This window comes from Tenrec ecaudatus, chromosome 17, assembly GCF_050624435.1.
Source record: "Tenrec ecaudatus isolate mTenEca1 chromosome 17, mTenEca1.hap1, whole genome shotgun sequence".
Lineage (NCBI taxonomy): Eukaryota > Metazoa > Chordata > Mammalia > Afrosoricida > Tenrecidae > Tenrec > Tenrec ecaudatus.
The window spans coordinates 83,949,139-83,976,762 of record NC_134546.1 but is presented as its reverse complement, the minus strand read 5'-3'; the positions used below and the strand labels follow the sequence as shown (position 1 = coordinate 83,976,762).

Sequence of the window (27,624 nt, the reverse complement as noted above, 5' to 3'; positions counted from 1 at the left end):
AAAAAACTTCAGTAGTTTCTCTGTACATCGTGCTTTGCTGAGAAAATAATCTAAGAAGTTGTCCTGAACATGGAAGAGCACGGAAATAAGATTGGAGCAAGCCTTATTAACACCCTGTAGTACACAGATAACATAAAACCACATGCCATAAGGTAGTATGCCTTGAAAAACTTACTGATTCAGACCAGGGACTGGTGTCTTAACTACAGATTACAAGTCAATGAAAGAAAACCAGAATCCTCACTATGAGACCAATAAAAATTGTCATGAAAAATGGAGATAAGATTGAGTTGCCAAGGATTTCATCTCACTTGGATCTCCAGTCACTATCACAGAAGCCATAGAAAAGTGATGCCTTTCGCTGGGCAAATCTGCTGCCCAAGTCCTCTTTAAACATTAATAGAGCAACGTCTATTTGAGGAATAATATGTACCACGACCAAGCATTCAAGTAAGATTTTATCTCCCTTATTTGAGCATGTCATTAGCAGCACCACAACCCAGTGAATGGTCTTGTGCTTGGTAAAGTAGACTGTCAATGAAAAAGACAGAGACTTTCAAGGAGATGGATTGTCACAAAGGCTGCAATGATGAGTGCAAACGGAGGAATGATTGTGAGCAGAGTGCAGTTCCGGGTCAGTATTTCCTGCTGTTGTACATGGGATCTCTGGGAGTTGAAGCCAGCTCAATGGTACCTAACAATTCAACATATTCAATATTATTTAGGTCATTCTAGGTTACATAAAAATACACTTAAGAGTGTTCACTAGAATGGAAACATTGAACCTCCATCTGATGGCTTGGAGAAAATGATAATTTTTCCTGCATTAATATTTTTATAATGAGATTGGTGGCATAGTGGTTATGTGTTGGGCTGAGATCTGCATGGCAGTGCCCACTCCAAAGAAGAAAGACAGGGATTTCTACTCCCATAAGCAGTTAGAATCTCAGAAACCCACAGGGCATCACTATAAATTGTCATGAACTGGATGGCAGTGAGTTTGCGCTTTTTTTGTTTTTTTGTGTTTTTAAATTTCTAACCTTGACAACACGCAGTACTAGTTAGTACCCTGAATTGTAAACTGAGCTTTCATTGATACCTATTACTTTGAAGTCTGCCTTTGGAGAAATGGTGAAACAGAGAAAGCCCATTCCACTGAAAAGAAGGCAGGTTCAGATACATGAATGTTTCCTAGAGTCACTGTGCTTGGTGGTCCCTAGAGAGGTGCTGACAAGGTGGGAAAACCACAGTTTCTGAGAGGAAAACATCACTGACTTGTCTCTTTCACATCTGCTGAAACCATGACCTGATGTACTAAGGTTTGTGTCTGGGCTCACACTGCCTCCCCATCACTGTGTCTCTAGTAGAGTAATACATGGCTGTGTCCTCAGGATTCACAGAGTTCACTTTTAAATAAACTTCGCTCTTGGACGTGTCCCTGGTGACAGTGACTCAGGACTGGAGAGCTGGATTATAGAATGTTCTCCCATCACTCCATATTCCACCAACCCACTCCAGTCCCTTTCCTGGAGCCTGGCGGATCCAGTGCACACCATAGCTGGTTAAAGAGAATCGAGAGATAGTACAGGTGAGAGACAGGGTCTGTGAGGGCTTCACCAGTCCAGGGCCTGACTCCTGCAGCTGTACCTGGGCCAGGACACCTGGGGATAAAGAGAAACAGTGAGTCAAGTGCTCAGATGCTGCCTCCCCAGACATCATGTTTGAGTGAATCCCTGAAGCACTCACCTCCCGGAGTCGCCACCAGAAAGAGGAAAACCCACACACAATTCATGTTTGTGTGGAAAAGACTCATGTCACCCAGAAAATGCACTCCAGGGTGAGAAGGAATATGAATTTAAGTACATGCATGCTGTGGTTTCATGGGAATGGTATTTGCATGTGGGATGTGCACTTATATGTAAAGGTGGAAAGGTCTAAATGGAGCCTGTAGCTCTGAACCTCAGGCTAGAAATGCGATGCTGGTGGAGTCCTTGGGAGAACACAATTCTCTCTCTGACGTCTTCACTCTACCAATCATATGAACATCTGTGCAGAATTTATGTTCAATGTAACTTTATGTCCATCCCCATCTACTGAAATTAAAGACAATCTCTATCCTAACCATGTTTGAGGCAGTAGAGCTACCATAGTGGTCAGCACAGCAGTTCTGGCTGACCAGACACTGAAGTCCTTACCCAGGCTCCTGTCCTCACTTCTTTCTTCATTTGGTCCCGAACTGGTGGGTCCTTAGCATCCCTGCAGGTCAGCTTTCTCCCTGTGGTTAGTTTTCTGTCTGTACTCACACTGACTATCCCCGTGAACAGCTTTGGAGGTACAGAGTGCTACATCTTGCAAAGGATCTGGATTGGATACAGCAGGAGGAAGTATGATCTATAGATATAGATATTTATATTGATATTATATTGAAATATATTCCACAATAAAATACTGATTAAGAAAGAATCTGTCTGAAAGACAATAACATTATTGCACAGAGTTGAGGTAGTTAGTTTATTGTGCCAACGTGGTCGATAAACACATGTGGGGTTAATTGAAGGTTGGAGGGATAAATGTCTCAGTGAGCCTCACCTTTCTAGTTCTCAGGTTTATTGCTTTCTGATGGTCAGCCCAGGGTGAAGCTGGTTAGCTTTCAATGCTAACTTCCTGCAAGACACCCCCAAGGAGAAGCCACATGGTCCTACCCCGATGCAGCCATGGGTGCTGGAGCAGCCATGTAGAGACCCCTGCCAGTGAGAGATGTTTACCCATTCGCTGACTCAATTTTCCTCCTGCAGTTAGCATCATTGTGTCTGTTTTGTGAGATAGAAGAGTTCTTTGTGGACTGGTGTTGTGCATATGGGTTAATGGGTTAATGTTGAACTTTGGGGTTTGGACAGCACTGGGTTGTGATGTTTTCTTGATGTGCACTTAACCTTTATATAAAACTCGCTTATACATGAGTTGCTGTGGATTTCTTTCTCTAAAGTACCCAGACTACCACAACAATTTAGGCTCAATTCTTTCCACAGGAAGAAAAAATGAGTTAAAGCACACTTCTATTCAAAATAATTGAAGCAAGAAAGTAACAGTGTTATTTATTCCATGGGTTTAAAAAAAACACTTTATTGGGGGCTTATGCAACTCATCACAATTTATACACACATATATGTGTCAAGCACATTTGTACATTTGTACATTTGTTGTCATTCTCATTCTCAAAACATTTGTTTTCTACCTTAGCCCTTGATATCAGCTCCTCACTTTTTCTCCTCCCTCCCCGCTTCCCCTTCTTCATGAACCCTTGATAATTTATTAATTATTATTATTTTGTCATATCTTACACTGTCTGATTTCTCCCTTCACCCACTTTTCTGTTGTCCATCCCCCAACGAGGAGGTTATATGTAGATCCTTGTAATTGGTTCCACCTTTCCACCCTACCTTTCCTCCACACTCTCCATATCATCACTCATACCACTGGAACTAAAGGGATCACCCATCCTGGGTTCCCTGTGTTATGAGTTCCTATCTGTACCAGTGTACCTCCTCTGGTCTACTCAGATTTGTAAGGTAGAACTGGGATCATCATGACAGTGGGATGGGGGAAGAAAGTACTTAAGAACTAGAGGAAAGTTGTATGTTTCATCATTGCTAAACTGCAACCTGACTGGCTCGTCTCCTCTCCCCGCCCCTTCTGTAAGGGGATGTCCAGTGGCCTAAAGAGAGACTTTGGGTTCCCGGTCTGCACCCCCCCCTTATTTACAATGATATGATTTTTTTTTTGTTCTTTGATGCCTGGTACATGATCCCTTTGAAACCTCGTGATCTCACAGGCTGATGTGTTTCTTCCATGTGGGCATGTTGCTTCTGAGTTAGATGGCCACTCATTTGCCTTCAAGCCTTTAATACCCCACACGCTTTATCTTTTGATAGCCAGGCACCATCAGCTTTCTTCACCACTTTTGCTTATGCACCCATTTGTCTTCAGCGATCATATTGGGGAGGTGAGCACACAATGGTATGATTTTGGTTCTTTGATGCCTGATACCAGATCCCTTTGACACCTCACAATCACACGGGCTGTTGTGCTTCTTCCAAGTGGGCTTTGTTGCTTCTCAGCTAGATGACCGCTTGTTTACCTTCAAGTTTTTAACACCCTAGATGCTAGATCTTTTGCTTAGGCAACCGCTTTGTCTTCAGTGATTGTGTTGGGAAGGTGAGCATCATGGAATGCCAGTTTAATTGAACAAAGTATTCCTGTATTGAAGGAGTACTTGTGTGGAGGCCCAATGTCCATCTGCTACTTAATACTAAACCTATAAATATACACACATATATGTATTTCCTCATGCCCACATATAAATATATTTACATATGTACATACATTTATTTAGACCTCTATAAATGACCAATTGCCTCCCAGTTCTTTGCTCTATTTCCTTTAATTTCCTCTTGTCCCACTAGCATGCTCAGCTTTTATTTGGTTTTCAGCAATTCCTCTTGGTTACATTACCCTTGATTATGCCCTACAAGGCCTTTTACACCCTCTTCACTACCGATTTGAATCACTTGTTGCCTTGTCCTTGGGTTTGTTAACAACACTTACTTTCCCCCACAACTCACCCATTCCCCAAGATCTGTTGGTCCTTATTTTTTCTCCTCCAGATTGTTTATCCATCCTATCTTATTTAGACAAGCCTGCGGAGATAGTAACATCCACAAAAACAAGACAGAGAAAACAAAGAAACAAAAAAAAAAAAACTACAAGAACAATGAAGAGCTTGTTGTTAGTTCAAGGACTCTGTTGGCCGCTAGGAGTATTTTCTGGTGGAGTCTGATGGGGTGCCACGCCCTGGTGCCACACCCCAAAGTCTAGTTTTGGTACTTTGGTAGTTTAGACTTCGTTGCTCTGTTCCCCTTGGTGTTCTGTTGCATGCCTTTTGAGTTTGGCCTCAAATTCCCACACTATGTCTCCAGTGTTGTCCTATGTAGGGCTATGTGTCAGTGAGGGATGTCATGTCTCATAGTGGGGCCTGCCCTATGTGCTTCTCTGTGGATTGGCCACTCTAAGTGGGAATAATGTCCTCAAGGATCAGTGGGCCAGGATGTGCTCCACTTTCTCTTCCTCCCCCTTTATTTGCTCCCATGTGCTCTGATCAGATATGTCCATCTATTTATTCCATGTTAAGGAGGACATTATCAAGTCAGAATTCTTTTTCATGGGTTTCTGTGATGTGTGTGATAGGAAATGTTATAGCTGTTGGCAATTTTTGAACACAATGATAATCTAATGCCACTGAAATATGCATGAGAAGACTGTTGAAAATATTATTTTGTTGCCTATACATGTACCATGAGAAAAATAAGTTAAAAAGTGAAAGATAATTTTTCACACATAATCAGAAACTGATGTACAGTCTTAATTTTACAACACTTCAAAAAAACTAGCTAAAATATTGAATCAGAAAAGAGATTATGATATAAACAGAAATTTGAATTTATACTATTATTAGCAATGGAAAAGTCTTTAATATTTTGTTTATTTTCTCATTTTTACCCCCAAAACCATTTTATTTGGAGCCAATAATCATATCAATTCATAGTTCAAGTGTATCAAGCAGTATTTGCACATTTGCTGCCAAAATTAGTTTCAAAACACCCTCTTCCTTCTTGAACTTCTTGGTACCAGCTCCCTTTTATCCCACCCACCCCTGTAGGCCCTAGAATCCCTTATTCTCTTTGCTATCTCTGTATGTTCATCCATTCCAGGCTTCATCTAATGTAAAACAGAAAAACAACAAAAAATCAAGAATGTTACCAACAATGACAAAATACATCTGAGATAAATCCAAATAGGAATTGGAAATTGAGGACCAGGCAGTCCAAGTGCAGTTTGCTGTCCTTCCCCAGAGCCTATCATAGACCGAAGTGTGCATAGGACCAAATATGTCTGTCTGGCTACTGGAATGTGGCCTTGCTGTCTGACTGCCTTTCCCAAGGCTTCTGTATCCAAAAACACTCTTTAGTCGCTGGCATCCTACAACATACCTACCTTCTTCTGAACACAGGCTAACATTCCCTAAACTGATTGTTACATACATTACATGGAATATACAAAACAACAACAATAACAAAATCAGCTCATCAGCTCACTGCCTTCCAGTAGATTCCACCTCACAGCACAACACTATTTCGTTGTCTCTGCTGGTGAGGAGGGGACACTGTTCTTCAACAGCAGCACAAATGAAGGATTCTTGCAAACCTCCATCCCTGCCCTGACTGCAGAGTGAGACCGCTGCCTGTGCAGACTGGTGTTCACCCCTGATAATGAGCCGACTCTGTCTCTTCCCTGTGTGAGCAAACTACTGTTGTATATAATGCCTGTGTGTAACCTGTGCTTCTGCTGGTGACCTCAGACATTGTTTTAAAAGAAATTTACTGTTAAGACGTCCTTACACTACAGAAGAAGGGAAAAATACAAATGGAAGGAAGAATATGGTTATTTTTATCAAACTACCTTGTCAATTGAAGCACACTAGAAAAAAATATATTTAAAAGGAAAACCATCAAAATGTTATTAAAGATATTATAATACCATAAATGATGCCACAGAAAAAGATGGCATCATTAACCTAAAAACACAATGTAGGAAATTCTATGGAAACCAAGATAATGGGGAAAAAGAACAATTCCTGACAATAGTATTAAATGTGATTAAACAAAATACAGAATGCACAGAAAACAAACTAGCTATAGGAAGATCAATAACTATATCCCACCAGCACCAAGTGAATTCTGACTCATAGTGACCATCTAGAGCAGAGTAGAACGGCTCCTTAGGACTTTAGGCACTATAAAAATTTTTAACAGAAATTGGCAAAAATTTAAATGAGATATATATTAGATAACTATATCAATGTTAGATTTATTATTTAATGTGTAATCTTATTTTATTAAAATAATTTTGAACAATATTCAAAATAAAAATGTTTTACATTTGTCCTGCAACTAATATCTTTGAATGTTCTATTTCTTTTAAAAATCCTTTTATTAAGATCAAATGCAAACATCATACCATTCTGTAGTTCAATTGTGGAAGCAGTGTTCACAATCACTACGACAATCAGTTAGAAAACATGTTCTTCCTTGTTGAACTCCTTTCTATTAACTTCCCTTTTCTCCCCACCTCTCTTGCTGAAGCCCCCGGGAACCATTATTCTACTTATTGTCTCTGTAGATTCACCCATTCTGCACTACATAAATTGAAAAACATAGAAAAAATATCAAGAGAGTAAAAAATGCTACTAACAATGACTGAAAACAGCAGAAATAAACCCTACATGTATAAAACAAAACAAGAAAATATTAAAACCCAGATTAATCACAAAGTATATCAAAGGGGAGATCAAATTTTTAACCATCAAATTCAGATGAGTCATTTTAACCTTCTATAGTCATATCTTCAATACTCTCTCCGACCGCCAGTTTGTTCCATCCCTCAGTCATGGTGAGAAGGAAATCACTGGAGGTGTATTCCCTGTGAAGATCCTGCAAATGTGTTTGAGCTTTCTCTGTCATCCACAGCCTTCTGCAGGTCAGAGTCTCACAGTTTAAGCTCTGACATTATTCACTCCTTTGGATTTGGATTATGTAATTTGCAGACCATGTAAAACTCTGGAGAGCCTCATGTGTCTCCCTCAGGATGTCTGGTGCATTTTATCTGCTGACCTTGCACTTAGCATTCCATTGTGAAATCCTCTATGCCACCAGGGAGAGTGAACTTTTATGTAATATTAATTTTTTATAATGTTTATTACTTATGTATTTCACTTTGAGTTCCTAATTATTTGCAAGACATGTAGTTGTAACTTAATTAGAAATGATATATTAATTGTACTTTAAGTGTTAAAAAATTTTAAATTTTAAAATGGCATAACTTATGATAATTTTAGGTAATTACACTTGACCGACCAAAATTGATCTCAATTTTCTGCACTTCACTCCATCAAAGATGTTGTTGGGTGCTTTTGAGTCAGTTTTACTCACAATGGTTCTGTGCACAACACAGCAAATAACTAAACTGCCAAGTCCTGAAACATCCTCACTTGCTCGTAAGTTTGAGACCATTTTTGCAGCTGCTCTATCTGTGCATCTAACTGAGTGTTTCCCTATTTTGGTGACACTCTGTCAAACAGAATGTCCTGTTCAAATATGTGAGAAGTCTCGCTGCTCTCAATGAGAATAAAGAACATTCTGACATGTTGGTCTGCAATTTCCTCCTCTTGTGACTCATTTGCTATCTTTTGGAATCAAAGTTGTCCTTCCAATGAGTGTTCCCTTCATTGTGACTCCTATGAATGACCTTATTTATGAATCCGCCCACCAGAGGGGTCATTCCAGTTCACCCCTTGTCAGTGTGGGGCTCTCTATGCCTGGAAGCATTGCTTCAGCATAAACAGAGGCAAAGGGTAGCAGGCGTCACTAAGGACAGGTCACAAGTTTAGACCCAGACGTCTCCACAATTATTTTCTCAGACATAGAGAACATGAGTCAACCACTACCCACAATGCACAGGGAATAATGCAGACAGACACCTCCAGAGACCCAACAATGCACTTTAATAGAGCCATGAGCTCAGGGTATTTCAAATCATTCATTGCACTCATGAATCTGTACATGCCTGTATTTTGTTGTCAAAAGATTTTGAGTAACAGATAATGTGAGAATTATCACCTCTTTCTCACAAAGAAAATTGGGGCATAGAGGATGCTAATGAAGGTCAGTGTCACTTTTATTATTAGTACTGCAAACAGAGAATGCTAGTTCTTCCTTTCAATCTTGCAGCAAGGAGAAAATTTAGAGAAAGAGAAAAAACAAAAAGACAAAATTGTCTCTGTGGATGCTGGGAGCAAAGAAAAAAGGCCCTAATTCCAACAGGAAATTCTCCCTGTAATCCATCTGTGCCTGTCTAATGCTGGGTGTGTGTGCTCAGTGGGTCCCACACGCCCCCTGCTGCCCAATGTCTCCTCTGCGGGTAGGTTTGTGTCTGGGCTCACACTGACTTCCCTTCACTGTGTTCCTTGCACAGTGATACATGTCCATGTCCTCAGCAGTCACAAAGCTCAGCTGCAGGGAGAACTGATTCTTCGATGTGTCTCTGGTGATGGAGAGTCGCCTTTGGAAGGATGGGTTATAACATGTACTACCCTCATAACATATCTCTCCCATCCACTGCAACCCCTTCCCTGCGTGCTGGCCACTCCAGTTCCAGCAGTAACCAATGCTTGTGATGGAGACACCAGAGACAGTGCAGGTGAGGGACAGCTTCTGGGAGAGCTTCACCAGTCCAGGACCTGTCTCCTGAAGCTGCACCTGGGACAGGACACCTGCAAACAAAAACAGATGGTACCTCTCAGTCACTTGAAGTCACATCCATCCCCATGTACCCAGGTCAGATATCTGAATCTCTCACCTTGGGGAACTGTCACCAGGCACAGGAGAACATATAGCAGTAGCATCTTTAGACCGCAGCTCTGATTCCCAAGAGGCTCACAGCCGAGTCTGAAGAGAACTAATAGCTTTCCAAGTCTAAGTGTGAAATTGTACCCTAGTGCCTGAGAATAATTTGCATGTGAGGGAGCCCTTGTCTTATAAACAGAAAGTGATAGAGCTCAGACTCCCCTCTTCCTTCTGAGCCCATTGTAGGGTAACCCTTTGTTTGAAATCATAACCGTGTTAGTCAATAGTGAGAAGAGATCTTCCCCAAGAGGTGTGTGGGAAAGATCAAAGGAAATCCAAGGGTTTCTGAGCTCAGTGTTTTCTCCCTCCAGCCCCTCATAGTCCGTGCCCTGCCTTGGGCTCCACTATGGCCTGTGCCCTAGAGAGTGGGCAGGATAGAGTTTGTTGAAACCATCAATTAATTGGAAATTGGACCCCAAGATACCTTCAAACCTCACACTCTTCAAGATCCCTTATTTATTTTTCTGTACACCAAATAAACCTCCTCATAGTACTTTGTAATTTTCCTTGTGTGGAAGCAACATCTTTGAGAAGCATGAACACCAGATAAGTCCCAAGGAGTTAGGGTTGATAATTCCTCAAATGTCCAACTCTTCTACGAAGCCATTCAGTTCCAATTTCCACCCCCTCCTCCCTTGAGGAGATCCGCTCATGCTTCTGGGTTCCAAGAATCACTGCAACGTCCAACAGAAATTCATGAAAGTAAGGAAATGAATCATGTGGTGGTGGGTTCTATTCAGTCCAAATTCCATAGGCCAGGAAAGGGTAAACAAGGCGCTGATCGAAAGGACACACTCCACTCCTAGTTTTGCAGTTTATTTATGCAATATGACCTGAAGCCTCTGGCAGAATGTTTCCAGTCGGCATTGTCCCCTACTAATCTTATGCAGCTAGGATTTTTCCCACCTTGGGCCATGGTCATCACCAACCCCACCGCTCTTACATGCAAAACACACGCTCCATCCCCGAGTCTGATGATTGAGGTCAACCTCAGTATAAGTAAAGTGATTCAAGTGGCATGGGGTCTCAGGGAAGAATATACCACCTAGAAAAGTTGCATCCTAGGCAAGACAGTATTTAACTCTGTAGCCTCTAAAAATGAAATATTCTGAATAGAGACACCCCTCCCTTTGTTTTCTGGAATATCCACAAGAGTGCAAAATCAGTCAGGTCATGATTTCAAGTGCAAAAATTCAGGAGCGTAGTAAATGGAAAACAATCATTTAAAAACAGGATCAGAATATGAATAAGAGCCAAGAACGGTATTTTACATCTTGAATCCAAAGACATTTTCACTCTCCATTAAAATTAGATCCTTCCATGCACCTCATCCTCAACATTTAGAGAATGAGAGCAGACACTCTTTGAAATGTCCCTTACCCAGGGGGCTCTGGTTCAGTTGAAATGTGAGCATCTCCAACCAGAGACAGCCTCTCCATTTGTGCTCTGGGCACAGCCCCATCACAACTGCTCATTGGTCTCACCTTAATTTTATTCACTAAACTCAAGGATTGTCTAATTTTGAAAAATTGTTCATATTACTGACTATAGAAACTGTGACACTATCTGTAAACATGCAGTTTTAAAGCTCAATCCCCATTAAGCTTCCTTCCTCCTAACAAAGTTGAAAACGTTTTTTTCCAGAATTAAGGTTGACACCACTCATTTGTTGGTGAATTAGAATCTGTATATCTCCAAATTAATATATCATTTTACAGTGGGGAAATCCAAGCACAATGTGTTGGTCACCTGGACTTCTTTGGGCCAGAATTTGCTGAAGTACACAAGCAATTGTTTTGAAATGAAGATCCATTGATTTCACTAAAATCCAGGGGTTCAATCACAGAACACTCTTTGGAGATCATTGAGTCAGTTCCCTTTTCACATGCACACTCGCAGTACATCACTTGATCCTGTTCATTTCACCAAACCGCATGACACCATCTGCTCTTGGTGCTTGTCTGACCCATTTAAGCTTGAGAACGTGATGTAACTATACATTAGTTCAGGTCACCTCCATCTCTCAGTTTGACTGCCACAATCATCTCAGATAATGTCCTAGCAGTGGTTATTAGGGTTCGGTCACCTTAAGTGTCAACCTCATGAAATTACCCATCTGCACATCACTTTCCTAAAAGGTTTGGTACTTATGTTCTCAATGAGCTCCTGAGTGTCCTCTGCACTCTGAAGATTCTGGAAAGCCAAAACGCTGGTGATGGAAGGCCTGCACATTTGTGAATTAGAGATTAATCCCAGTAATATCCTTCTAACTAAATATCTTCTCTTCATAATATTTCACAACAATGCTACTATAAAATATTTCTTACAAGCACATGGATGATCTTTATGTGGTCTAAGGCTCTTATATATAGGAGCAGATTGTTTCTATTGTTCTCCCTGGTATTGGGTTCCACTCACAATGAGCTCAGGAATATCTAGGGCAAGACACTACCCACGTTGTTATGTATACGGTTGATGAGGTTTGCTAGCCCCAAGGTTATTTAAACCTTTTGGGAATATAAACTCTCTCTCTCTCTCTCTCTCTCTCTCCTGTTCCTGGCTTCACAGTAGAGGTAATACATTGCACGCTTTGTCTACTGCCTTTATTATTTCCTTTTAATTGTACAATTGCTCCTCTCCTCAGGAACCATTTGGTTGTGAGAGTGGACCTGACAAATGGCACCCTAAGCTAGGGATCTAGAGGAAACTCTCCCAGAGGAGAGCGCAAATTTATGCGATGGTTGTGCAACCCCTACTGAAGCTAGAGTGCGTTTAGGGAATAGTTTTGAAGTGAGAATGTGGCTGGGGGATTGATAAAAATTTAAACAAAAATGGGGCAAAATGAAAGCAAAATTTTAAAAACGTATGGTATTATGGTCACCCACTTACTGACCAAACAAACAAACGAACAAGGTGCAGCAGTAACAAAGAAAAGGATGCAGGGTTTTCAACAAGTAGTGAAGAGTATAATCCATGGTTCCTGGGGCGGGGGGTTGGGGAGGGGGAGATATCTAGGAATATGTCAAAAGGTTGCTACAAAAGGTTGCTAAAATATATAGGCAGGGGTAACATATCCTAATGGAGACCTGGGATATGTGGACAAAAGATAAAATGGTTTCAGAACCTCTGCAGACAGAGGAGCAAAAGAAAGGTTAGCCAGTGTAGTACAAAGTCTTGTGTGAGTTATCCAAATTCTTGAAAGCAGACTAAGTCACTCCAAATGAGTATGAAATAGTTGAAGAAGCTTTAGCAGAGACTGAAAGAACAGAATCTGATTCTAGGGAGAACCTCATGGCCAGAACCTCTGCACCCCCTGAGTAATGCTGCCCTGGGAGCTCCAAAGCCATAAACCAACAGAGGAAGCCAGATTAGCTTTCCCTGTTGCTGTAATGGAAAGGCAGCCTAATGCAGACAACCCAAAGGATATGAGGAGCGCCATTCCAGTGGCTTTCCCTTTGAGCTGCTGAAAGACATCCAGCAGGCAGCTGCAGGCGAAGGTGCTGACTCCCCTTTGCATTTAGTGTAATTAAGTCACTAGCTGCGGTTGGGTGTCTAGTCACCACCAAAAAGAACTCTTTAACCAAGTCTTGCCTTTCTCCATAAAATTACTTACAATACCAAATTTGGTCATTTGAAATTGCTGAAACACAGCTCACTTGAACATAGAGGCAGAGCAGATATTGGGGACTGGGAATGTTATCGCCTTGGAAGCGCAATGGCAAAGTACTGAATAAACATTGTCACAGATATGTTTGTCTCCAGGCCTGGGGAAAGCTAGTGCCATTTGGGGAGAAGCGGCCCAGTCACACTTCTATACGCCTGTGTAACGAGGAGCCCATATAGATTTTATGTCCCTTTTTCGGGATGCTGCTCATAAGAACATCAATAACAAAGACATGGTGGATAGTGTAATATGGGTGTGAGTGGCGATATTGGGAGGGTAGAGAGAGAGTGGGTTGGGCGGACAACAGAAAGGGGGGTGAAGGGAGATTCGGACAGGGCAAGATATGACAAAATAATAATTTATAATTTATCAAGGGCTCATGAGGGACGGGGGAGTGGCTTAAGTGGAGAGAAAATGCTTTGAGAATGATGAGGGCAATGTATATACAGATATCCTTTATATAATTGATGTATATATGTATGTGATAATAGTTGTATGAGTCCCTAATAAAACGTTTAAAAAACAAACAAACAAATGTGGTGAAGAAAGCTAATTTTACCTGGCTATCAAAAGATATAGCATCTAGGGTCTTAATGGCTTGAGGTTAAACAAGTGGCCATCTAGCAGAGAAGTAACAAACCCTCATGGAAAAAGCACACCTGACTGTGTGATCATAAGGTGTCGACAGGACTGGGTAACAGACATCAGAAGACCAAAAATAAACAAATGAAAAAAATATATATATATTGTGAAGATCAAGGGGGTTTGGAGCAGAGACCCCAAACCCATCTGTAGACAATGGGACATGCCCTTAAAGAAAGCCACAAGGAATGAATGAGTCAATCCGGTGCAGTTCAGTACTGATGAAACACACAATAAATATTCATAAAAGAATGATGACAACTTATGTACAAATATGCTTGATACTATTTATTAATGTATCATTATAAGAACTGAATAAGGCCTCAATAAAATGATCTTTTAATAAAAAATTTAAATATATAATGCTGATATGCGTCCCTGCAAAGAGTAGAGCACGTTTTTAGACTACCATAAGATTTGCAGAGAAGTTGGGTCAGGTACAAAGAGCAGGCCTTCTAGCGCTGCTAGGCATAATTGCAATAAGCCTATGGTGGGGAAGAGTGTTTTAACTTTAAAAAGGTCTGATATTTTCAAAGGGAGTACCAGCAAAACCCATCAATTCGCCAGGTAACTGAAGGTGGCACCGGGTCAGGGCCCAACTCGGTTGAACAGAACCTGGATTTTGCCACCACTGCAAAAAGGGAATCATTGAGCAAATGAATGCGCTCAAAATTCAGCAGTGAACGCTACCCACCCAGGAAAGGGGGAGATGGGTGTGCTCCAAGCACAGTTCCTACCCAGCCAGCACACACTGCATTGAACCTCAGTCAGAACCTATCACTGAGGTCTGCCACCAGAGGGAGCTCAAGGACATATTTGACTAGCCAGGCCCTTCCTTGGAGCCTGGTGGATCCAGCTCATGGCACAGCTACTGAAGGTGAATCCAGAAGCTGCACAGGAGAGTCTCAGAGACTCCCCAGGCTTTCTCAGATTGCCCCCAGACTCCACTAGCTGCTCCTCACTCTGGACACCTGTAAACACAGAGGCATCATGATTAGATCACACACATACAAGCTAATGTACTCACAATTATACTTACAGTAATATCAAATTAGACCATTCTACATGGTCTACAATGATTACCATGTAAAATGGCCAAAATCAAAGCCAAAGTCGGGAAAAAATTCACTATGTGTCTTCTGGACTAGATCCTGTGCAAAAATGGAAACAGCAGAGACCCCAGAGACTGGGACTGTGCTCTGAGATCTCCTACATCGGGGGCTGTGGCCGGATTATCATCAGGCAGAGAGCAGAATTTGCATGTCCCCTTATATTAAGAAGCAGAGGAATAGAGAATATGAACAAGAGTTCTCCCTCAGACTCAGAAACTCAAGCACTCTCAAAGAACAACAGAGCTCTTACTCTGTTTATCAGGCATTGCTTTACTTATTATATGTTATCAATATATTTTAAAAGTAGTTTTACATTTATGAACTTTATATCACATACACAATAACCATTGTGGCATGAGAGGTAACAGCGCATTCTGACTTGTTCCCCTTAAGATGTGGATGCAGGTGCATATACTGGATGGCTCTATTATCTCTTTCTTGTTGGAAACATTATTCGTTTCCTTACCTACCAAGAATTTTCATTAGATGGAAACTGAGGTAATTAATTTCATAATTTTGTTTCTGTAATTTGCATGTTTGTTGTTATGAATTCTCCACTACATTCTCTTCTATTGAATTCCACCCTTTTTAGTATTACATTTTATTTTAGAAAGAGGAAACATTCTCACATGCAGAAAAAGTGGTTGTCCGTTATGGGGGGGGGGAGACCTTGACAGGTGCCCCCAGGATCAGGTATCTGCAAAAGCCCAAGAAGAGATTTTATAGTCAGATGCAGGGAACATGAACTCCCTAGCTAGTGCTAATTTTGAAGTGTACGCTCATGACTGAATTATTAGTTTGAGTCCACCCAGTGATGCCTTAGGACACAGGACTCATGATCTGCTTCTTGTTGCTGTTTGGTGCAATCTAATTGCTTCCAGCCCATAGCGATCCTGTGCACAACCGAACCAAATACTGCATGTGCTGCACCACCCTCACAATTTAATTGAGTTTATTTATACAACATATGAATGGATATTGAAGTTGATGTGTCTTGTAATAAACATTATGGAAGAGAGAATACTTGGAAAAAATGATTTGGAGGGAAAGGAAGCCCTAGATGCCAACAAGGAGGTCCTTGCCCCATGCTTTTCCCATTGCCCCGGGATCCTGACTCCTGTGCTTTGTGCAGCCCACGTGTTCCTATACACCAATGTCATTATTGTAGGGAAGCTTATGCATGGGATGGCACTGAGTCCTCTCACTGTTCCTCTCACACAGAAACGGATGCTGTGCCTTCAGTTGTCGTTGAGCTCAGCTGTAGGGAGAACTGCTTCGTGGACATGCTTTTTGTGCTTGAAAGTCAACTCACTTGTGATGGTTAATTATTTTCTTCTACTAAAACATATTGAAAACAATGACTCCAGTCTCTTCTCCAGGTTTTGGTAGACCCAGTGCCAGAAATACGAGACAGCAAATTTTAATTGATGAGTCTCTGTGAGGGATTCATCACTCCTGAGTCCAAATAATGATGCTGATCCTGTCACAGGACAGCCAAGATAATCTTGCAAACTTCTTTTATGCCTACACATTTTTAGAACCTCATGATACTACTAGAAAGAAGTGATGACTAGGCCAAAGAATAGCCAAAAGAAAATCAATACTATGGACAATTATGTAGTTTTTACAGAACTCTTCCCCAAAAGTGATGCTTGTCACCAAGTTTGAAATTTAACCTGGAAATTGAAGGGGAGATCGGTATGTTAGAAACCCCAGAAGAAAAAAAGGAAAAAAGCAGAGAAACCTCCAGTCTTTTCTCAGAAACTGACAAGAAAAAGTCTAATTTCATCCTCTTTCTTGAGATTTGCCTCTATCTATTGAGAAATCAATGAAACTGCAAACACAGAAAGCATAGAGAATGTTAACAGATTTTGATTTTATTAAAACCCCCAATTAATAATAGATATTTATTCTATGATGTTTTCTCATTTCTCTGCATATTTTCTGGTGAGTTAACTCCTATTTCTTTATCATGCCATCTCACTTAATACCAGTCATGAATGACAGTGGAACATGTACAGAGGTTTGAATCTCAAAATGGGCAAAGGACATGAAATGGTACTTGACTGAAGGAGACATTTAAGTTGTAAAGATTCAAATATATGAACTCACATTATTGATTGGTGCTATTATTAGATTGACCTTGTTTGTGTGTGAAATATTTTCTCGGAATAGGTGGTTATAGAATGGCCATATTTTCTGGAAAGCATTTCAAGAACTTTCATGAAGTCATTTTTCATATCTCTGCTCAATGCCATCTGTGGTGTGATTTCTTGTTTTTTGCTTCCATGGGTGTTCATTGTGCTTCACAGCGATACAGAATAATTGGAAACGTCGCAGTTTCTCTGTGCACCATGCTATACTGAAAAAATAACTTGAGAAGCTGTACTAAATGGAAAACACAACATCAGCATGTAGTAAACCCCACTAATAATCTGTGATCTGCAGTTGAAATAAAACTACATGTTCCAATATAGCATGACTTTAGATCTACAGTCAGTATTCATGAAGCCGCAGTCAATCTAATGATGCCTTTCAGTGAATCTGCAACACAAGACCTCTTTAAAGATTGAAAAGCAAGAATGTCTCTTTGAGGACTAAAATACACCTGGCCCAAGCTATGACGTTTTCAATGGTCTCAGATGCATGTGAAAGTTGGACAATGAATGAGAAAGATCGGAGATGAAACAATGTATTTGAATCATGATACTGGTGAATAATTTGATGATGTGGTGGACTGTCAGAGGAACAAACAATCCTATATTGGATAATGTACACTTGTGAGGATTAATATAAAGAAGTGAGCATAGTATTACTTCATCTCAAATACTTTGAACACTGTCAAGGAAATCAGAACTTGGAAAAAGACATCCTGCTTGATAAAGCATAAGGTCATTTTTTGAAGGATGACCTTTAACAACATAGACTGGTACAGTATTGCAACAAAGGCCTCATAAATGACAATTGTGAGGATGATTCTGTTTCATTCTGTTTTCTCTAGTGTTGCGATGAGTTCAAACTGATTTGATAGGACATAAAAAAGCAACATACAATGCCAATGTCAAACATTGCACTCCATGGAGAGGAAGTACAAGCATTCACCTTTCAAATTGGAACCAGATGAGGATACCATTAAATGCAAATATTATTTCATATCGTGCTGCAAATTTAACTATAACTATAAATAAAAAATGGTAAACGAATGCATCCAAAATGGTAATAAAGAAGTGAAACTCTCTAAAATTGCTGATGATATCACTCTAAACATAGAAAACCCAAAAGCTCTAGAAGAATTATTGAAACCAGTTGGAAGGTTAAGCAATTTCACAGGTTATAAGGGAAACACAAATAATCAGTTTGATTCTCAAGTACTGATAGAGAAAGCACTGAAAAGAAAATCAGAAAATAGTACAATGTACAATAACCACCTAAAATATAAAGTAAATTGGAGTAAGCCCAAGCAGAGAAACAAAAGTCTTGTAGAAAGAAAATGATAAGAAAACATTATTCCAAGATACCAAAAGACACACCCATAATTAGAATAACGGGTCATGTTTCTGAAGAGGAAGCCTTAACATGAAAGTTACACACTCTAAGCAATCTATAACTTTAATGTAATTCTGAAGAATATCCCAGGGTCTATGTTTAAGAACATGGAAACTACTGACCAAATTTTAAGAGAAATTACTCAAGTTAAAAAGAAAAGAAAAAATTCAGCATACAGTGACAAAACTACCCCCACCCCCATACTCTCCTCAGGAAGTTTCTACTGGAGTTTCCTCTCAATCTGCTCCTAAGCAGTGGGAACAAAGCAAACTCAAGACACAGCCGAAGATCTCATCTGTGCTCACACACCCACCTGCTTCTTCTTCCCGGGTCTGAGCTACCCCTGGTGGTATAAGAGCTCTCTTAGTTCAGCCCCCAGCTGTCCTGCATGGTGAATTGTGTGTGGGGTCACATTGATTTTCCCTCTCGTTATCTCCTTACACAGTGGTTGTCAGTGGTCACAGAGCTCTGCTGCAGGGAGAACTGGTTCATGGATGTGACTAGATGGTCTCTGAGACATGGTGTGTATTCGCTAAACCACTCACCCATAGAAGGTCTTTCCCATCCACTTCAGGCTTCTCCCAGGGCTCTGTCTGATCCAGTCCCAAGTAGCACTGGTGTTGGAGACAGAGTCCCTAGTGATGGTAGAGGTGAGAGTGAGGGTCTGAGAAGCTTCACCACCTGATCACCTGACTCCTGTAGCTGCATGTGGGAGAGGGCCCCTGGAGTCTTCGGAAACAAGCATTAAAGGCCCTATATGTCTTTGAATGTGCTATGATCAACTGCATTTCCCTGCCACTGACCTGATGGGAGACCCAGCACCATCAGGAGGAGGAAGAGAAAGGAGGCAAACATTTCTGCATCAAAGGCTCCCTGACTCAGAAGGCTCTGGAATCCCCTGATTGCAGGGTGGTGATGGTGGTGGTCTCATTAGGTAAGAAACCACAACAGGCATTTACCTATGAGTGTTCCTGGATGTTACACGAGGTGATGAACAGTGTGCTAATGCACAGGCACCACAGCTCCACAACAAAGTGTCTCCAGAGCTGATTCTTGAATCAAGTTGGATGATAGAGATAGGAGTGATGTGACCCACAAGCATATTGAATTAGCTGGCTCCCCAGATTCCAATATTTGAAATTACAAAATCAGAGTTCTAGTGTAGTAGTATTGTTTGATTTAAACAGTCATCCACTAATTCATGAACTGTTTTTTCTTTGTGAGGTCTGAGAGCTAGGAACACACCAGACATTCTTCTGGCTGAGGGGAAATCAGAAAACCAAGCCACTGACCTAAAAATGAACAATCTCTTCTTTTTTCTTTTGGTTGTTGCTTTAATCCTTACAAGAATACTGGCGAATAATTCACATATTTGATCCCCACACATACAAAAGATGAAGTACACAAGAGCATCTATAACTTCAGTGCATCGTGCTTAAACTTTTTCAAGATGGCTACCAGTAATAGCAATGGTGATAACACTGATACCAGAGCCAAATTACAGATATTTTGGAAACATGTTTTCTATCTTAAGAATATTATGTATTTTTGTCTTAAATATTCAACTTCTTGAAGTCATTAAGCTTACAGTTAGAAAGGAACAGCTCCTAAAGTCAGTGTTCAGGCAAGGAAAGTTCAGTACAGAAGCAAACTTAGTAATCTTGTCTTCAGTAACTAGGGCACAACCCATTCTCATCAGAAGCACTCTCTACCAAAGCTCAGCTTAAGCCATGTGTACTTCAGAGGGTCAAGGAAATGTTGGAATTGGTGGACTTTGAACTATTTATGTTTTTATTAGCTGGGACGTATGGTAATTTGTAAAGTTGTAACGATTTTAAACATCAGTGTCTTCTGAATCTCAACTCAGGAAGCAGCAAGCAAAACTGGGGTTGACTTCACAGTCCAGATTGCAAAAGGGGACACCCACCCCGGCAGTCTGTGCCCACCGCGAGCAGGACCATGGGAGGGCGTGGATGGAAGCTCAGAAGGACATGATGACAATCGTTAACAGCAATCTTGTAAGTGTCCTTTTCCGGGGTACTCTACTCACTGTGGAGGCTTTCTTTGAATACCCAGTTCCTCTGGACACATTTGGGACACAGCAGATTGTCTTCCATATGCGGAGGTGGAAAACTACTGGCAGGTATCAAGAAGAAAGCACTCACTCTTCCTGGTTTCTCAGGGACCCAGGCTTGTCCAGCATGAAACTGGAATCGAAACCAGCCTCTTCTGGTTGCAGGGAGACTTCTCCCATGTATCACACACCACCTGACTGCATGAGTCTCTGGTGGTGATTCTTCCACCTCCACCTTCCCAGCTTTGCCTGCAATTCTTGACCAGGAGGCCAGCACAGCCTCACTGGTGGACCTTGTCATCTGTATTACCGTATTGTCAATTGCACTGACGTCCTGTTGGAGAACGGATGCAAAGGCAGGTGCCCCTCCTGAAGAGGAAGGAGTTGCTTCAGGAGGGCAAGTCCCTTCAGGATACATATTCATTTTTCTGTAAACTGTTTAGATTTGATTTGGCCACATTTGATTTTTTTTAGCCGTGTCTGGATCTTGGCTTCCTTTGCTGTAGCAGGAAAATTCTGATTTTGACTCGGGTAAGCATGTTCACACAGTCGCTTATATGCATCTAGTTGCTGGCCCTTGGTGCTCAGCTTTAATTGATGGAGCCAGGTCCACAGGATGTCTCAGTGAACCAGGTGAACGGGCGGCAGTTTTGATGGTAATGTAGGAATCGGAATCTTCTTTCGGGATTTCAAGTTGTCATTGCTTTGCGAATTCTCTTTTTCTTTTTTAATTCTTTTTTGTTGAGTCACCTGAGACGCACAGTTTTGCACATTTGACGACATGCTTGGTTCATTCGTAGCCCAAGGGACAAGTTCAGGTTCTAACACTGGTTCAAAGCTGAGAGTGACACACTCTTCCGAGGGATTCCCTGCGGAGTTCAGCTCCTTGCCTTTTGCATTCTCCATAGTCACAAAGGTGAGGGTTCCCAAAAGACATTCCTTCTTCCAACTGAAATGGCCACAGACTCCCGGTGGCTGCTTTTTTAACTCCGCCCACCCACTTCCTGAACAATCTCTTCTTTCAAAAGCAAATCTACTCTGACTCATAGGAACCCTAGAAGACTGATTAGAACTGCTTGTTAGGCTTCTGCTGAGTGTAATTATGTACAGGAATAGACAATGTCATCTTACTCAGGAGGAACAGTTGGCTGGTTTGAATCCCTGACCTTGTTTGTGATGAGCAAATCTTATCCCACAGCACCACCATAGCCCTTGGCATCTCTGCACCGACAGGTCTTTATTACAGGGTTTCAAAAATGTCACTTTCAAAAGCCAAGTAATAATATTTTCAATATTACTATATGCATATGAACTCTCGACTTTAAAAAAGGAAGGCCATGGGAAAAATGATGGCCTTTGACTTATGATGTTCAAAATGCATGATGGAAGTACTGTGTGGCAGGCTGGCAATAAAACAAACAGATCTGTTTTGAAATGAGGACAGCCAGAGAGTTCCTTAGAATCAATGATGGGGAGACTTTGTTTCATGTAAAGTTTTGATACCAGTCCCCTGAGAAAGACATCAACCACGATAAAGTAGAGGATCAGTGAAGAACAGGCACATAATGAGGTGGATTGGCACAGTGGCTGTAACATTGGGCTCAAAAATATTCATTGTGAGTGTGATGTTGAATTGGGCATTATTTCATTTTGTTGTACATTGAATCACTTAGAATTTGGAATGCACTCTGGCACTTTGCATCATCAAAAAGAAAATAAAACAGAACATACAACATTCTTCCTGGTTTGAATAACAGTGCTGGGGGAAAGGTACGTGTTTTATGCAGAAAAGCACATCTAGCAAAGGGAAATATGTAACAGACTACAATGTCTTTATAAGTGCTCTTATGTTGACGTTCACTGTACTTTGGCTAATTACTGGTAGCCAATGTCTTGTCCACATATTCAAAGAACTTTAAGCATCCAAGGCTGTTTGGGCGCAGAGACTCATAGAGAACCTGCATGGAAGAGAACTATCTGAAGAGGGTTTTCTTTAATTTAATACTGATGGGAGAAAGTTATCAGATCTTTAACCAGATGAGTCATCATTGAGTGGTTTTGAGCTGCCAACCTGTTGCTCAGAAGTTGATTACTTAATCATTGTGCCACATGATTTTGTGGTCCAGGTTCCTCTAAATATAACTTACATGCATCACGATCTTTACTTTCTTCAGATGAACATTTATCTTCATGTTGACTGGTGTTAAGACATTATATAGATTTCTTCAATGTTGGAACTGCTGTTATTTTTTGCTCCTTGAGTACTTATTGTAGGATGTTTTCCTATACATTGTGTGATTCTGGTAGCAACCCTGGATTCTATCTGTAGTGCCAGAAACAGCTGCCGCAGTGGTGATAGCTAAGAGTGACTCTAATAAAGTCCAAGTACCCTATAAGAATTTTTTTTAATGAGGAGCTGATACCAAGGGCTCAAGTAGAAAGAAAATGTTTTTAAAATGATGATGGCAACATATATACAAATGTACTCAACACAATGGATAGATGGATTGTGACAAGAGCCAAATCAGCCCCAAATAAAGTGATAAAAATAAAATAATAAAAAAATCCAACCCACATGCAAAGAAGGAGAAAAAAGAGAAATACCAAAGAAGAGTTGATGCATTTGAATTATGGTGTTAGAGAATAATATTAAATATACCACAGGCTGCCTGCAGGACAAGTCGGTCTCCTTCAGAATTAACACATCTGGAATGGTTTTTGGAAGTATTCAAGTAAGACTTTATCTCACTTATTTGGTATGTCATCATGAGGTACCAGAACACAGAGAATGGTCTTGTGCTTGTAAAATTGGAATGCCATTGAAAAAGAGAGACTTTCAAGGAGGTGGATTGTCACAAAGACTGCAATGATGAGTCCAAACAAGGGAATAACTGAGGAGAGTGCACTTCAGGGCAGCAGTTCATCCTTGTACATAGGATCTCTGGGAGTTGAAGCCAACTCAAGGGTACCTAACAATATCAACAATATTATCCAGGTCATTCTAAGTTAAAATTATCACATAAGCATACATTGGCCAGCATTCACTGGATTGAAAACTTTGGACGCCCATCTGAATGCTTGGAGAAAATGTGGGGCTCACATGAGAATATTTTGCTGCATTGATGTTTTTATAACGAGGCTGGTGGCGTACTAGTTATGTATTGGGCTGAGAAGTGTATGTCCACAGTTTGAAACCTTCAGCCTCTCAAGGAAGAAAGATAGGACTTTCTACTCCCACAACATATACAATCCTGGAAACCTACAGGGGTGTCATCATAAATTGTCATCAACTCGATGGCAGTGATTTTGATATTTTGGAATATTTCTTACTTTTGTAACAAACAGCAGTGGTTAATGCCCTAATTGGTAAATGGAGATATAATCAATACACACTAATATTTCTGAGAATTCTACCTTTGGATAGATGGTGAAATACAGAAAAAGCCCATTCCGATGAAAAGAAGGTAGATTCAGATACATGAAGGCTCCCTAGAGTCTGTGCTTGGTGGTCCCTAGAGAGATGCTGACAAGGTGAGGAAAGCACAGCTTCTTAGAGGAAAACATCACTGACTTCTCTCTTTTGCATCCACCGAAATCATGGCCTGTTGCCTGGAGGTTTGTGTCTGGGCTCACACTGATTTCTCATCACTGTGTGTCTAGCACAGTAATACATGGCGGTGTCCTCAGGATTCAAAGAGCTCAATTTTAAACAAAAGTTGCATTTGGAGGTGCCCCAGATGATACTGACCCTGTATCGGAGAGCTGGATTGTATCGTGTGCTTCCACCACTCCGTGTTGGACCAACCCACTCCAGTTACTTTCCTGGAGCCTGGCGGATTGAGTGCACACTACAGCTTGTTAAAGAGAATCCAGAGAAGGCACAGGTGAGAGCCAGGATCTGTGATGGCTTCACCAGTCCGGGCCTGACCTTTGTAGCTGCACCTTGGCTAGGACACCTGGGGATAAAGAGAAACACAGTGAGTCATGTGCTCAGATGCTGCATCCGCAGACTTCATGTGTGAATCCCTGAAGCACTTATCTTCCGGAGATGCCACCAGAAAGAGGAAAACCCACACCCAATTCATGTTCATGTGGATAAGATTCATGACACCCAGAAAATGCTATCCAGGGTGTGAAGGAATAAAAATTTAAGTACAAGCACGCTGTGGTTTCATGGAACTGGTATTTGCATGTGACTGGGAGGTGCACTTGTATGTAAAGGTGGAGAGGGCTAAATGGAGACCGTAGCTCTGGGACTCAGACTAGAAAAGCGATGCTGGTGGAGTCCTTGGGAGAACACAGTCCTCTCTCTGAAGTCTTCACTCTCCCAATCATATGAACATCTGTGGAGATTTCATGTTCAATGTAACTTTGTGTCCATTACCATCAGAAGCATCCAGATGATCGATTGAAATTAATGACAAGCTCTATCCTCACCATATTTTGGAATCAAGACACGGTCAACCTGCATCTTTTCATACATATGAATACATATGAAAATAAGTATATGTCTTCCAAAATTCTTCTTTCCCTTATTACATTTCACAATATTGGGAAAGAAGTAAAAGATACTTCAATTTTATCTTCTATATTTAGAGTTGGAATGAAAAGGTTTCCTAACAACAGGGTTATTTGTGAGGCTAAAAGAAACCACAGAAATAAGAAGAAGCTCAGTTTTCCTCCATGACTCAGTACTTGGGGTGGGTGTTGGGCTCAGTATCTTCAGAGAGGCCTCTGGTGACAGCATCCCATCACATACAGGAGAGGTGTTTCCTGGGCTTACACTGTCTTCCAACTTCACTTCTGTGGGTCAAACAGGCACATTTTGTCTGGTCCTAAGTGTTCAGACTATTGTCAGGAGTGTTATCTGGAGTTGTCTCTGGAGATTTCCTGCCATCAGTGGAGCTACCATAGTGGTCAGTGCAGCAGTTCTAGCTGACCAGGCCTACAGTCCTTACCCAGGCTCCTGTCCTCACTTCTTTCTTCTCTTGGTCCAGAGCTGGTGGGTCCTTAGCTTCCCTTTAGGTCAGCTTTCTCCCTGAGGATAGTTTTATGTCTGGACACACACTGAATCGCCCTCACTGTGAAAAGCTTTGCGAACAACCTGAATTGGGTACAACAGAAGGAAGTATGATATATATATATATATATATATATATATATATATATATATATATATAGATATGATATTGAAATATATTCCATAATATAATACTGATAAAGCTGAGAGGAATTACTGAAACCAAAATGAAAGCTGAGCATGTTGTAGGAAAAGAGGAAAGAGCTAGGATGCAAAGGGCATTTATAGAGGTCTAAATAAAGGCATGCACATATGTAAATATATTTACATATGAGGATGGGGAAATAGATATGTGCATATATTTATAGATTTAGTATTGTGGTTGGAAGGAGTGCCGGCCCCCCACCACTAATTGTGGGTTCGACAGGCACAATTGTACAGTTGAGATATATAAATATTAGATTAAAGTCATCGATGCGCATGAGAGATAAAAGAGATTTAAATAATGGAGTCAGACACATTTCATGGTAGTATGCTTTTCTAAGGTCCACGTGAAGAGAGGTGGAAGGGAAGGAGGACAAGGGGAAAGGGAACAGGGGAGCGAGGATTGGAGAGGATAGTTGGAGCTGAGGAGAGATCAAGGGAGGAGCTGAGAGAGAGGGCACTTTTTATTAACCCTGCACATATACCTCTGGGGGAAGTGTGCAAGCCCACTAATTATAGGTAAAGACATATGTCACAGGAAGGGTTTGCAATATAGGTTATACAGCAATGAGAGGGGGACAATCTAGGGGTATACACTCAATAGGAAGAGGAGGGATTGGGGGTATCCATGTGACAAGACAGGCAGATTCTATATTCAGGATGGCAGCCTAACTTGATGTCACTGAGCGGGTTTGATCTGTTCTCTGGATCTCCATAGGAACAATTATCAGTAGGTGTAAATCCCACCTACAGGAACCAAGCTAATGCTCAAAAGCCTCAGGGAGAAGTAACCCATTGTCCCCTGTAGCAGGGAGCAGGCCCACCTGTGATGGGAGGAGACAGCAGTCTGGCAGCTGATTGTCTCAAGGGAAGTAACTTTTATGATTAGCTGCAAGCAGTGTAACATATTTGGGGGAGATGGCTTGTGAGAAATCTTTCTGTTTCCCACATAGTATTAAGGTAGCAGATGGACATTGGTCCTCCACTCAAGTACTCCCTCAATGTAAGATTACTTTGTTCTATTAAACTGGTATTCCATGATGCTCACCTTCCTGACACAATCGCTGAAGACAAATGTGTGCATAAGCAAATGTGTGAAGTAACCTGATGGAGCCCCGCTATCAAAGATATAGCACCTAGGGTCTTAAAAACTTGAATGTAAACAAGCAGCCATCTAGCTCAACAACAACAAAACCCACATGGAAGAAGCACACCAGCCTGTGTGATCACAAGCTGTTGAAGAGATCAGGTATCAGGCATCAAAGAACAAAACAGTCATATAATTGTGAATGAAGGGAAGTGTGGAGTGGGGACCCAAAGCTTATCTGTAGGCAGCTGGACATCCCCTTACAGAAGGGTTGTGGGGAGGAGATGAGCCAGTAAGGGTGCAGTGTAGCAATGATGAAACACACAACTTTCCTCTGGCCGTAAAGGCTTTCTCCCATCCCACTATCATGATCCCAATTCTACCTTACAAATCCAGCTGTACCAGAGGATGTACACTGGTACAGATAGGAACTGGAAACACAGGGAATCCAGGACAGATGAGCCCTCAGGAACAGTGCTGAGAGTGGAGGGTGGATGGAGGGAGGGAGAGTGGGTTGGAAAGAGGGAGCTGATTATAAGGATCTACATATAACCTCCTCCCTGGGGGATGGACAACAGAAAAGTGGGTGAAGGGAGTAGGTAAGGTATGACAAAATAAGAATAATTTATAAATTATCAAGGGTTCAATAAGGTGGGCGGAGCGGGAAGTCAGGAGATGATCCCAAGGGCTCAAGTGGAAAGCAAATGTTTTGAGAAGATGAGGGCAACAAATGGACAAATGTGCTTGATACAATGGA

At 41.2% G+C, this 27,624-nt stretch overlaps 1 pseudogene; it reads right to left on the bottom strand.

Annotated features, from left to right (window-relative positions):
• Positions 1-20,524: 20,524 nt before the first annotated feature.
• On the bottom strand, positions 20,525-21,462 carry LOC142430554 (developmental pluripotency-associated protein 4 pseudogene; annotated as a pseudogene).
• Positions 21,463-27,624: the final 6,162 nt, after the last annotated feature.